Genomic DNA, 13,872 nt, shown 5'->3' on the forward strand with positions numbered 1-13,872 from the left:
GTATTTCCACAATGGGGCTTTTATTACCAAATGTTTCAAGAAGTCCAAAGATGTATGTAATTGCACTTTATTTCATGTAAAATGGTGTTTGGTGCACTTTAACTTGAAATCTCACAAGAAACAGACATATATGCACGGATACATTGAGGGTTAGGGGTAGGGGCCACAATGTAGTGCAGAGTGAACAAGATTAGAGATGTTTTGGATGAATACTGTTGTCTCTTGACTTTGAATAGAAGTAAAGGATGCTTAAAAATTGGGCATTTGGTGGTGCGGACGATGCCTTGACACCATATCCCTATGAAAGTGCTGGTAATGAAAGCAATAATTGCCTTTGTAAGGAAAAAAATTACAATGATATGCATCTGTGTGACAGGTGCGCAAAAATTGTTGTTTGGGTGTTGGCGGAGCCATACCACTGTAAGCCCAAAGAGCTGGTGTTGAAGAAGGCGTAAAAATTATGAAGGTGTGCACCTGTGGAACAGGTGCGCAAACATGGTAGTTTTGGTGTTGGCGGAGCCTCCCCACCATAACCCCAAAGAGCTGGCTTTGAAGGAGGCCCAAAAATTGTAAAGGTGTGCACCTGTGGAACAGGTTCGCAAACATGGTAGTTTTTGTTTAGCATAGCCTCCCCACCTTAACCCCAAAGAGCTGGTGTTGAAGGAGGCCCAAAAATTGTAAAGGTGTGCACCTGTGGAACAGGTGCGCAAACATTGTCGTTTTTGTTTTAGCATAGCCTCCCCACCTTAACCCCAAAGAGCTGGTGTTGAAGGAGGCCCAAAAATTGTAAAGGTGTGCACCTGTGGAACAGGTTCGCAAACATGGTAGTTTTTGTTTAGCATAGCCTCCCCACCTTAACCCCAAAGCGCTGGTGTTGAAGGAGGCCCAAAAATTGTAAAGGTGTGCACCTGTGGAACAGGTGCGCAAACATTGTCGTTTTGTTTTAGCATAGCCTCCCCACCTTAACCCCAAAGAGCTGGTGTTGAAGGAGGCCCAAAAATTGTAAAGGTGTGCACCTGTGGAACAGGTTCGCAAACATGGTAGTTTTTGTTTAGCATAGCCTCCCCACCTTAACCCCAAAGAGCTGGTGTTGAAGGAGGCCCAAAAATTGTAAAGGTGTGCACCTGTGGAACAGGTGCGCAAACATTGTCGTTTTTGTTTTAGCATAGCCTCCCCACCTTAACCCCAAAGAGCTGGTGTTGAAGGAGGCCCAAAAATTGTAAAGGTGTGCACCTGTGGAACAGGTTCGCAAACATGGTAGTTTTTGTTTAGCATAGCCTCCCCACCTTAACCCTAAAGAGCTGGTGTTGAAGGAGGCCCAAAAATTGTAAAGGTGTGCACCTGTGGAACAGGTGCGCAAACATTGTCGTTTTTGTTTTAGCATAGCCTCCCCACCTTAACCCCAAAGAGCTGGCGTTGAAGGAGGCCCAAAAAATGTAAAGGTGTGCACCTGTGGAACAGGTGCGCAAACATTGTAGTTTTTGTTTTAGCATAGCCTCCCCACCTTAACCCCAAAGAGCTGGTGTTGAAGGAGGCCCAAAAATTGTAAAGGTGTGCACCTGTGGAACAGGTGCGCAAACATTGTCGTTTTTGTTTTAGCATAGCCTCCCCACCTTAACCCCAAAGAGCTGGCGTTGAAGGAGGCCCAAAAATTGTAAAGGTGTGCACCTGTGGAACAGGTGCGCAAACATTGTAGTTTTTGTTTTAGCATAGCCTCCCCACCTTAACCCCAAAGAGCTGGTGTTGAAGGAGGCCCAAAAATTGTAAAGGTGTGCACCTGTGGAACAGGTGCGCAAACATTGTCGTTTTTGTTTTAGCATAGCCTCCCCACCTTAACCCCAAAGAGCTGGTGTTGAAGGAGGCCCAAAAATTGTAAAGGTGTGCACCTGTGGAACAGGTGCGCAAACATTGTCGTTTTTGTTTTAGCATAGCCTCCCCACCTTAACCCCAAAGAGCTGGCGTTGAAGGAGGCCCAAAAATTGTAAAGGTGTGCACCTGTGGAACAGGTGCGCAAACATTGTAGTTTTTGTTTTAGCATAGCCTCCCCACCTTAACCCCAAAGAGCTGGTGTTGAAGGAGGCCAAAAAATTGTAAAGGTGTGCACCTGTGGAACAGGTGCGCAAACATTGTCGTTTTTGTCATAACCAAAATGAGGTTCTGTGAACGTAAAGAGAATGAGAGGAGGGTTTGAGGGTGGCACCATGGTCCAGGCTTAAACTGAGGCTCAACTGCCACATCAGAACGATAGCCTAGTCTACAAGGTCTGCATCAGGTGCATCAAAGCTTGATATCCACGACTGATTCATCTTAATGAATGTCAAACGGTCGACTGAGTCGGTGGAGAGTCTAGTTCGATGGTCTGTGACGAATCCTCCTGCTGCGCTGAATGCCCGTTCCGATAGGACACTGGAAGCAGGGCAGGCCAACAACTCCATGGCATACTGGGCCAGTTCTGGCCAGTGGTCTAATCTTAAGACCCAGTATGCCAGTGGATCGGATTCGTCACATGAAAAGCCCTCTGTGTCACTTTGTGCCCTCACGTAATCGTCCACCATGTGATGCAGACGCTGTCGATGCGATGTGGCAGCTGAGAGGCCTGGGCGGTGAGGACTAAAAAAGACCGAAAGGCATCCGTCAACCGCACGCCTTCACCAACGCTCCTCTCGTGACCACCAGTAGAATCCATGGTAGGTTGTCCCCGCCCCTGCACCCTACGGGAGTCGGGGAACATGTTCACCAGATTCCTCTTGAGACTGTCCTCAAGGGATTTGATCCTGTGGACTCTATGGGTGGATGGGAAAAGCTCAGAGACTTTACACTTGTACCGGGGGTCAAGTAGGGTGGCCAACCAATAGTGGTTAGTCTCTTTAATGGCCTTGATTCTGGGGTCCTTTCGCAGGCTCTGGAGCATGATGTTTCCCATGCGTCGCAAATTAGCGAAGGCCTGAGAAGCTGACTCCTCGGGGTCACTCATAACGACATTATCTTCAACGGGCTCCTCCTCCTCCCAGCCACGTACTACTCCAAAGTGTCCCGAGGGAGTCAAACTAGGCCTTGCAGATTGCCGCATGTCTTCCTCCTCCTCCTCCTCAAACCCTGCAAAAGTTCCCGCAGAATCGTCCTCCTCCTCCTCTTCCACCCCTGGATCCTGCTCGGGCCTCTGGGAGCTAGGCATAATGGGGTCAGGATTCTCAGGATAAAGGGGGCCTTGAGAGGCAAGGAAGTCCTCCTCTTCCTCCTGCTGCTCTGCCTCCAGTGCCCTGTCCATAATGCCACGCAGAGTGTGCTCCAACAAAAACAGTACCGGTAGGGTGTCACTGATGCATGCGCTGTCCCGGCTGACCATCCTTGTGGCCTCCTAAAATGGCGAGAGGACAGCGCATGCATCCTTAATCAAAAGCCACTGCCGTGGTGAAAAGAAGCCCAGGCGCGCAGAGCCAGTGCTGGTGCCGTACTCGCATAGGTATTCATTGAGGGCCCTCTGCTGCGTGTACAGGCGCTGCAGCATAGCCAAGGTGGAGTTCCAGCGGGTGGGCATGTCACAGATGAGGCGGTGTACCGGCAGGTGAAACTCGCGCTGCACTTCGGCCAAACGTGCAGTGGCACTGTACGACCGCCTGAAGTGACTGCACACCCTTCTTGCCATCCTTAGCACATCCTGCATTCCCGGGTACGAGTTCAAAAACCGCTGTACCACGAGATTCAGGACATGCGCCAGGCATGGCACATGGGTTAACTTTCCCTGACGAAGGGCGGCCAGGAGGTTTGACCCATTATCAGTAACCACCATCCCTGGCTGCAGCTGGCGTGGTGTCAACCACCTCTGGGCCTGTGCCTGCAGAGCCCCAAGAATCTGAGGGGCAGTGTGCTGCCTGTCCCCTAGACACACAAGCTGCAGCACTGCGTGACACCTTTTGGCCTGAGACATAGAATAGCCCTTTGAACGTTTACGTGGTATCTCATCATATTCAAAGGACCATTCTGCAGAGGAGGGCATGGAGGAGGTAGAGGAGGAGGAGCAGGAGGGGGTAGAAGTGATCGATCTACCCGGATCAGCGACACCACCAGCTGTTTGCAGACGTGGGGGCAACACTGGCTGCAGCACCGAGCCCTGGCTACAATCCCTTCCACTGGCAAGCAGTGTCACCCAGTGAGCAGTGACAGAAATGTACCGTCCCTGCCCATGTTTGCTTGACCAAGTGTCAGCCGTCAAGTGTATCTTACGGCTGACTGACTTGGCCAGGGATGACACTACATTGCCTTCCACATGTTGGTATAGGGATGGCAGGGCCTTACGGGAAAAGTAATGCCGACTTGGCACCTGCCACTGTGGAACTGCACATTTTGCGAAGTCACGGAAGGGAGCAGACTCTACCAGGTTAAATGGTAATAGTTGCAGAGCCAGTAGTTTAGCCAAACTACTGTTTAGACGCTGGGCATGTGGGTGGCGGGGAGTATACATTTTTTTTCGTTCCAGCATGTGTGGAATCGAAATTTGGCGTCTAGATGATACAGCTGGTGGTGTGCTGGAGGTAGATGCGACACTGCCTGCTATATCATCATCCCTGCCAGTGGAGGCTGCCAACAGGTGACGAGTGACTATAGCAGGGCCAGGAACAGACTGATGTGCAGGTGGAGCAGGTGGAGCAGATGGAGCATGAGGAGGAGCGCGAGGAGAACTAGGAGGCCGACTGACCAATCTTTGGCCCTTTTGTGGGTTCTTTAAATGCTCCTGCCAACGGGCCGAGTGGTGGGTTGTCAAATGCCTGTTTAGGCAGCTTGTACCCAGGTGGTTGACATTTTTGCCACGTTTTATACCCTTCTTACAAATCTTGCAGATCGCAACTGTTTTATCTGCATGGGATGTCTCAAAAAAGGCCCAGCAAGATGAGGTGTGTATAGTGGCCCGGGAGACAACAGGTGCGGCCTTAGATGGAGTAGGCCGTCTGCTCTCCCCTCTTGCTTGCTCTGCCTCCTCCTCAACCTCAGACCCAACATCTGACTCCATCAAAGACTGAGCATCAGGCCTGGCCTGGGAGACAACAGGTGCGGCCTTAGATGGAGCGGGCCGTCTGCTCTCCCCTCTTGTTTGCTCTGCCTCCTCCTCAACCTCAGACCCAACATCTGATTCTATCAAAGACTGAGCATCAGGCCTGGCCTGGGAGACAACAGGTGCGGCCTTAGATGGAGCGGGCCGTCTGCTCTCCCCTCTTGTTTGCTCTGCCTCCTCCTCAAACTCAGACCCAACATCAGACTCCATAAAGGACTGAGCATCAGGCTGGAGTAGATGGCCGACACTGTGGTCAAACAGCTCAGCTGACTCCTCTGCCATGTCTGAAATTGGGTCTAAGGGAGGACATGAGGTGGACATGGACTCATCTGTATTTGTTCTGACAACTGCAGAAGACTGACCACTTTTCTCTGCCTGGGTCACTGTAGTTGCAGATGATGCCGATGATGAGGGTTTGTTCATATAGTCCACCACCTCCTGTACATACTGTGGACGTATAGCTTGGCCACTGCCGGAGAACAATCCAAATGGTGGCCTGGCTGAGGACTGACCACCACGTCCACCCCTGCCTCTAGACACCCTAGAAGCTGTGCCCCTTTCCGCAGCAGGGCCACGTATGCCTTTTCTTGGTCTACCAGGCATATTTCTCAATGATGCGTTGGCAACTGTGTGCGGTGAAAAACGCACACTGCTATGCGACCCACAGTTGTCGCTGGATACAGCACAGCAGTTGCGGTTCACGCACAGTAGCAAAGCCTTTTGCACAGTGGACCTAACGCTTTGAACAACAGGCGTTAGGTTGTCACTGATGCGTTGGCAACTGTGTGCGGTGAAAAACGCACACTGCTATGCGACCCACAGTTGTCGCTGGATACAGCACAGCAGTTGCGTGTCACGCACAGTTGCAAAGGCTTTTGTACAGTGCACCTAACGCTTTGAACAACAGGCGTTAAGTTGTCACTGATGCGTTGGCAACTGTGTGCGGTGAAAAACGCACACTGCTATGCGACCCACAGTTGTCGCTGGATACAGCACAGCAGTTGCGGTTCACGCACAGTAGCAAAGCCTTTTGCACAGTGGACCTAACGCTTTGAACAACAGGCGTTAGGTTGTCACTGATGCGTTGGCAACTGTGTGCGGTGAAAAACGCACACTGCTATGCGACCCACAGTTGTCGCTGGATACAGCACAGCAGTTGCGTGTCACGCACAGTTGCAAAGGCTTTTGTACAGTGCACCTAACGCTTTGAACAACAGGCGTTAAGTTGTCACTGATGCGTTGGCAACTGTGTGCGGTGAAAAACGCACACTGCTATGCGACCCACAGTTGTCGCTGGATACAGCACAGCAGTTGCGGTTCACGCACAGTAGCAAAGCCTTTTGCACAGTGGACCTAACGCTTTGAACAACAGGCGTTAGGTTGTCACTGATGCGTTGGCAACTGTGTGCGGTGAAAAACGCACACTGCTATGCGACCCACAGTTGTCGCTGGATACAGCACAGCAGTTGCGTGTCACGCACAGTTGCAAAGGCTTTTGTACAGTGCACCTAACGCTTTGAACAACAGGCGTTAAGTTGTCACTGATGCGTTGGCAACTGTGTGCGGTGAAAAACGCACACTGCTATGCGACCCACAGTTGTCGCTGGATACAGCACAGCAGTTGCGGTTCACGCACAGTAGCAAAGCCTTTTGCACAGTGGACCTAACGCTTTGAACAACAGGCGTTAGGTTGTCACTGATGCGTTGGCAACTGTGTGCGGTGAAAAACGCACACTGCTATGCGACCCACAGTTGTCGCTGGATACAGCACAGCAGTTGCGTGTCACGCACAGTTGCAAAGGCTTTTGTACAGTGCACCTAACGCTTTGAACAACAGGCGTTAAGTTGTCACTGTATTTTGCTGCCTAGCAAGCACGTATACCTGCTGTGATACAGCAGCACTGTGCCACGTGCTCACTAAACAGAACCCTCACACTTTCCCTACAGAAACTAAATTTTCAAATCTAACTAATGTAGTACAAAGTTCCCTAACTACACTAGATATCCCTTTCCACTAAATAGAAAGCTCCATACAGCAGAAGACTGACACTGTCCCTTAAGTTTTTTTTTTTTTTTTTTTTTTTAACTCTAAGAACCAGCACAATCGCTGTATCTAACTACACTGGCTGTAAGCTAAATACAATTCTGCTATATGGAGCTTTAGAACCACTCGATATGTAGGAAATGTAGTGTAGCAAGCAGGAGTCAGACAGAACTGCTTCAACTCTCTTCAACAGGCTCTGGATAACTGTGCTAGGGGTTAGGCGGGGCCATCTTATATAGTGTGGGGTGTATTCACTCCTGATTGGCCTCTGGTCCCCGTAGTCACTCCAATCACGTTCCTAGGAGACTCCTGCCCCCTCATTGGCTTTTGCAGATGTTTCTGGGCCAATCACGGGCTTTTAAAGCCCAGTTCCTGTCCCAGTGCATTTTGGGCGGTTCTGGTGGCCGAATACCGAACTTTTGCCGCAAAAAGTTCGGTATTCGGCCGAATATCGAACATCCAATGTTCGGGTCGAACCGATGGTCGACCCGAACCGTTCGATCATCCCTATCCATAACACTGTCAGGATTATTGGGGAGATTAAATAAAAGAAAAATGGAAATATGTCATAAGCTATATATATATATATATATATATATATATATATATATATATTCTGTTTTTCATAGAGACTTTAAGCAGTGGCATCCATGTTAAGGTTACTGAAAATTCAAATCTCCTTTAACGAAAGGTGCCTATTCAGGAGATTCTTAAAAGGTTTCCAACAGACATGCTGTGTTGACCTAAGGTAATAAATAAATAGCCTGTTTACTTTATTTCGATAAAGTCTAGCTGATGCTATACCAAGGTAATCTTAAGTTGTAAGAGTGGTCATAAAACATTTCTGACCTTGCCAAAGAATCTATAAGGTCTGGGATTATAAGCTGTTTATCAACATAAGGGTTCAAAGTTTATTTATAGGTAAATAATGCTGTTATATTGCTATATACTGAATCTAAGAGCAATACAATACTGCCCTCTTTGGTGAATGCTACTAAGTGAAGTCTTCGGCTAAACAGTCATTTCCAATATATATAGATATGTATTATTAATATATTCTTATTTGGTGTTACCAGGTTCAATCCTTATCTAGATGTATATATTAGATGGGAGTATGGATAGATTTTTATGTTGTTTTTATGATATTCTTAAATGGAGAAATCATCATATAGTTTTAATATCCAATATACTGGATGAGTAGAGGTGTTGCCCAATGACCTCATCAGTTAATGGATAAGTTATCCCAACCAATGGGGATAAAGTTCCTCCTTCTGGGTTCAGCTTATGGTAATTTTACTGGCCTTTTGTTTAACACAATGTAAAAAGGGAACCCCAGATGTGATCACACACATTACGACAACATACATTACACTTACAACACACACGCTACTCACATCCATACATATACTCCTCTATACATACTCCATTTTGCTCCAACATTTATCTGAAACTTTGAAGGACGCCAAACGAAACTCCTCCCTAACCAGCCACCATTTTGGGAAGACAGCCATCTTAAGGACTCTGGTAACGACCATTTTAAGCTAGCAGCCATCTTAAATGTGGTAAATATACCTTGCTGTTTATTTGATTATTATTGACAATTGTTTATTTCCTTCCTTACATGTTTTACATTTCATGCTAAAGGGAAACGAGATTACAGTCCCAGCCATATGAACCATAGTAGATTTTTCTCTAAAAGCTGATTTCTGTTTTTATACGTTTTTATTAATATCAGATTTAACGCAATATTAGCGTATTAGTCTCCCGCTTTGCATAGCCTATCCTCACTTCAACTGCAGCGGAGTGACTGTTGGCTGCGCAATTCACAGACAATTGTGGTCTGATTATATAGAAAATGTATCTATGGTTTATACTATACCTGGGGAAAACGTAATCTTGCTTTATTTTTACTTTCATCATTGAGATAAATATCACATTGCATTCATCGTTTTAAGTTTGTATTTTATGTAAAGTTATCTCTTTGTGTTACCTCAAGTCTAATCATTTATTGTGAATACATGTCTTGTGAATAAATATTCTTATATATTCCCTACTGTAGACTGTTTTCACTAAGATTGGTATATGCTGTTAAAAATAAATGAATCGATTAAAAATAATTTGTTACATATTGATTTGTGGAAATAAGTTGAGATTCTCCTACCTTACAGATCTTTGCTTATTTACATAAATGGAGACACTGTTATATTCAGAGCAGTATAAATATTCTGACAACACCTCAGCAGTGCCACAGGGTGATCACCTCCATGCCACGCCGCATTGGTGCAGTAATTCATGCAAAAGGAGCCCTGACTAAGTACTGAGTGCATACTATACTGTACATGGACATACTTTTCAGTAAGCCAACATTTCTGTATTAAAAAGGCTTTTTTTTTTAAATTGGTCCTATGCAATATTCAAATTTTCTGAGATACTAAATTTTGGGTTTTCAATAGCTGTAAGCCATAATCATCAACATTAAAAGAAAGAAAGGCTTGAAATATATTTATCTGTGTGTAGCACATCTATATAACTTTTTGAATTGAATTACTGAAATAAATTAACTTTTCTGATGATATTCTACTTTTATGAGATGCACCTGTATTTGTCTCTTTTCCCTTCATATTCAGTTGTTGAGATCTTCTAGATGGAATTTCAGGTTTTAAACTGGCCTGAGTATGTTGACTTTTTCAGTTTGGTAAACATAAACCACAGTTTCTTCTTTATATTCTGTTTGGATACTGTATATTCTGACTTGGAACATTAACTGATGTTTGCTGGTTTCAAGGATTATTACACAAGTTTTATTTGTAAATAATAAAACAGCTTCTTTTCTAGGCTCCAGGGGGGAAAGAAAGAATACACTCATTGTTCTATCAGGGGACCTGTAGACACTTCACTTGCAAATATGGAATGTCTTAAAGGAGTTGTAAAGCAAGAAGGTTTTTATCTTAATAAATTCTGTTTGCAGCAGCCCCCCTCAGCCACCACTAACACTTACCTGAGGTCCCTCTCTGTCCAGTGATGTCCACGAGTGTCTCAGCCATCCTAGAATCTCCCTCCTGATTGGCTGAGACAGAGCAGGGGTGCCATTGGCTGCCGCTGCTGTCAATCAAAGTCAGCTAGCCAATCAGGGCGGGGAGAGGGGCGGGGCTAGGTCGGGGCTCCGTGTCTGAATGGACACACGGAGCTGTGACTCGGCTTGGGTGCCCCCATAACAAGCTGCTTGCTGAGAGGGCATTGAACAGGAAGGAGGAGCCAGGATTACAGAAGAGGGACCCAAGAAGAGGAGGATCTGGACCAATCTGTGCAAAACCAACTGCACAGAGCAGGTAAGTATAACATGTTTGTTATTTTTATAGGAAAAAAAACTGACTTTACAATCATTTTATCTTGAAAGACTGGCATGACTTGTGTCCTTAAGTTGACCCTTTATCCCTGGGGGCTCATTCAATCTTAAAGTCACACGTTTCCAACAATGAAATGATGAAAATATATCTATTTCTTCACAACGGTTCTGACAAGACAGGGATGTCAGCGGCACATGCGCTCTAAAGGGTTACTCAAGCCGTCTAATATAAGGTTACTTCAACACATATATGTGTGCTTTTGTAAAGATTATGTATGAATATATGTAAAAATATATTACTGCTGACACCAAACAAGTGTTCATCCCTTTACTTTTATGTAACAATCTATATAGAATCAATAGTGCCACACAATATGACAAAATAGTCTAATAATAGTGCAGATACCCTAGTGCATATTTAAACAGATTACTAATAGTGCTTCAATTCATATATACAGTCCCGTATTGCTGAATGCCACCCTTGTGTATATTCAAATAAATAATACAATTTCAATATATATATATATATATATATATATATATATATATATATATATATATTGTGGAGGTCATAGAGGTTGGGTCCTAGATGGATGTTACATTGCACCAATATTTGGACTGTGGTCCCTGTAAGGGAAGTATGGGATCTCAGGAAGGCAAGGGTTAATCCCTCTCCCAGATGACCAGCTCTTAAAGACAGTGTCAGTGGGGGTGGGAGAGTAGGAGCTGGAGATACACCTGGGAGACTGAACAGCTAAAAACAAGTGTGTTTGTTTGCTGCATGGTGGCTGGATACTTGGCGGCTGCTTGGGACTGCATACCTGGGGTACAAGCCCCTGCCAGAAGCCGGTATCGTATTATCGTTTACCATTTATGCTGGAGTTAAGTGGACTTTTAAGTTATACCTGTTTTCTGAACTGTTTGCTGCTGTAAGCTTTATTTCTGTTGTGGAAGAAAATAAACCATGTCTTGTTTAAGTTCACCTGCCTTGTGCACGTGATCCCTTGGAGCTATCACCCCCAAATATCACAATATATATATATATATATATATATATAATCAATGAGGTGCTATCTGTGTGCTGCTTGAGGTCCCAAAGCAAATCACCCCTATCAAATTAGATACCACTCTGTGACTAGTTTTTACTCATAATTCATAAACCACATTTAAAAATTATAAAAAAAATTGTGCAAGAAAAAGGAAAATCATATATTTTACACTATGGTGCTGTGATTTTTGCTGAAGATATAAATAGTCCTCTTGCTCAATGTGTGTTCCCCCTTTAACTGCATCAGAATTCTACTGGATGCTTTTCAAAATTGTTTTATATAGATACTTATGCCATCCCTTCAGAGCTCTGTGCCGTGGCCATGTCTCCTGTGTGCATGCATGGGAGTACCATCATCGGGGCTAGGCTGTTTAAAAGGATAAAGCCCGCAAACCCAGAAGGAAGACTTGCAGTGACAGCTTGCTACTGGAGGGATCTATTCTATAGGTACAGTGTCTCACAAAAGTGCCATTTTTGTAAATATTTAATTTTATCTTTTCATGTGACAAACTGAAGAAATTACACTTTGCTACAATGTAAAGTAGTGAGTGTACAGCTTGTATAACAGTGTCAATTTGCTGCCCCCTCAAAATAACTCAACACACAGCCATTAATGTCTAAATCGCTGGCAACAAAAGTGAGTACACCCCTAAGTGAAAATGTCCAAATTGGGCCCAATTAGCCATTTTTCCTCCCCAGTGTCATGTGACTCGTTAGTGTTACAAGTTCTCAGTTGTGAATGGGGAGCAGGTGTGTTAAGCTTAGTGTTATCACTCTCACTCTCTCATACTGGTCACTGGAAGTTCAACATGGCACCTCATGGCAAAGAACTCTCTGAGGATCTGAAAAAAGAATTGTTGCTCTACATAAAGATGGCCTAGGCTATTAGAAGATTGCCAAGGCCCTGAAACTGAGCTGCATGACAGTGGCCAAGACCATATAACTGTTGAACAGGACAGATTCCCCTCAGAACAGGCCTCACCATGGTCAACCAAAGAAGTTAAGTGCACATGCTCAGTGTCATATCCAGAGGTTGTCTTTGAGAAATAGATGTATGAGTGCTGCCAGCATTGCTGCAGAGGTTGAAGGGGTGAGAGGGTCAGCCTGTCAGTGCTCAGACCATATGCCGCACACTGCATCAAATTGATCTGCATGCCTGTTGTCCCAGAAGGAAGCCTCTTCTAAAGATGATGCACAAGAAAGCCCTCAAACAGGTGAGGAGTACAAAGGAGTACAAAGAGTACAAAGACAAGTGTATCTTTCTTACAGTCAAGCACGGTGGTGGAAGTGTTATTATCTGGTGCTGCATGAGTGCAGCCGGCACTGGGGAGCTACAGTTCATTGAGAGAACCAAGAATGACAACATGTACTGTGACATACTGAAGTAGAGCATGATCCCCTCCCTTCAGAGACTGAGCCGCAGGGCAGTATTCCAACATGATAATGACCCCAAACACACCTCCAAGGTGACCACTGCCTTGCTAAAGAAGCTGAGGGTAAAGGTGATGGACTGACCAAGCATGTCTAGACCTAAACCCTACTGAGCATCTGTGGAGTATCCTCAAATAGAAGGTGGAGGAATGCAAGGTCTCTAACATCTTACCAGCTCCGTGGTGTCGTCATGGAGGAGTGGAAGAGGACTCCAGTGGCAACCTGTGAAGTTCTGGTGAACTCCATGCCAAAGAGGGTAAAGGCAGTGCTGGAAAATAATGGTGGCCACACAAAATATTGACACTATGGGCCCAACTTGGACATTTTCACTTAGGCTGTACTTACTTTTGTTGCAAACGGTTTAGACATTAATCGCTGTGTGTTGAGGTATTTTGAGGGGACAGAAAATGTACACTGTTATACAAGCTGTACACTCACTACTTTACATTATAGCAAAGTGTCATTTCTTCAGTGTTGTCACATGAAAAGATAAAATAAAATATTTACAAAAATGTGAGGGCTGTACTCACTTTTGAGATACTGTAAGTACACAGTGAATACTAGCACATTATGGCTTAAACCTGCAGGGGGGCTTTTTTTTCTGTTAACTTTACTACCGCTTTAACTATATATGTATTTGTAGTCATTTATAGTTATTTTGTAGTAGAAGTACTGCTATAAATAGTCATGAAAAAAAAAAAACATTCACTACCACCCACAAAGAGATTTCCACTAAGGATGACATCTTTGACAATACATTATTATGACAAAGTAAACTATAGGCCAGTCAGCCATTCAAAACAACAAAGATCATAATGTCCCAACATATAAGCATAGTGTCCTATTAATTACAAATATACTAGCATAGTTATTTAAAAAAAAATGCAATATGTATTCTAACCAAGCAAAACAACAAACACAAGTTGTTGATGCTTATTATTAGAGCTGAACTC

The sequence above is a fragment of the Pelophylax lessonae genome (genome assembly GCF_965119305.1).
Source record: "Pelophylax lessonae genome assembly, chromosome: 5".
In the NCBI taxonomy this organism is placed as follows: domain Eukaryota; kingdom Metazoa; phylum Chordata; class Amphibia; order Anura; family Ranidae; genus Pelophylax; species Pelophylax lessonae.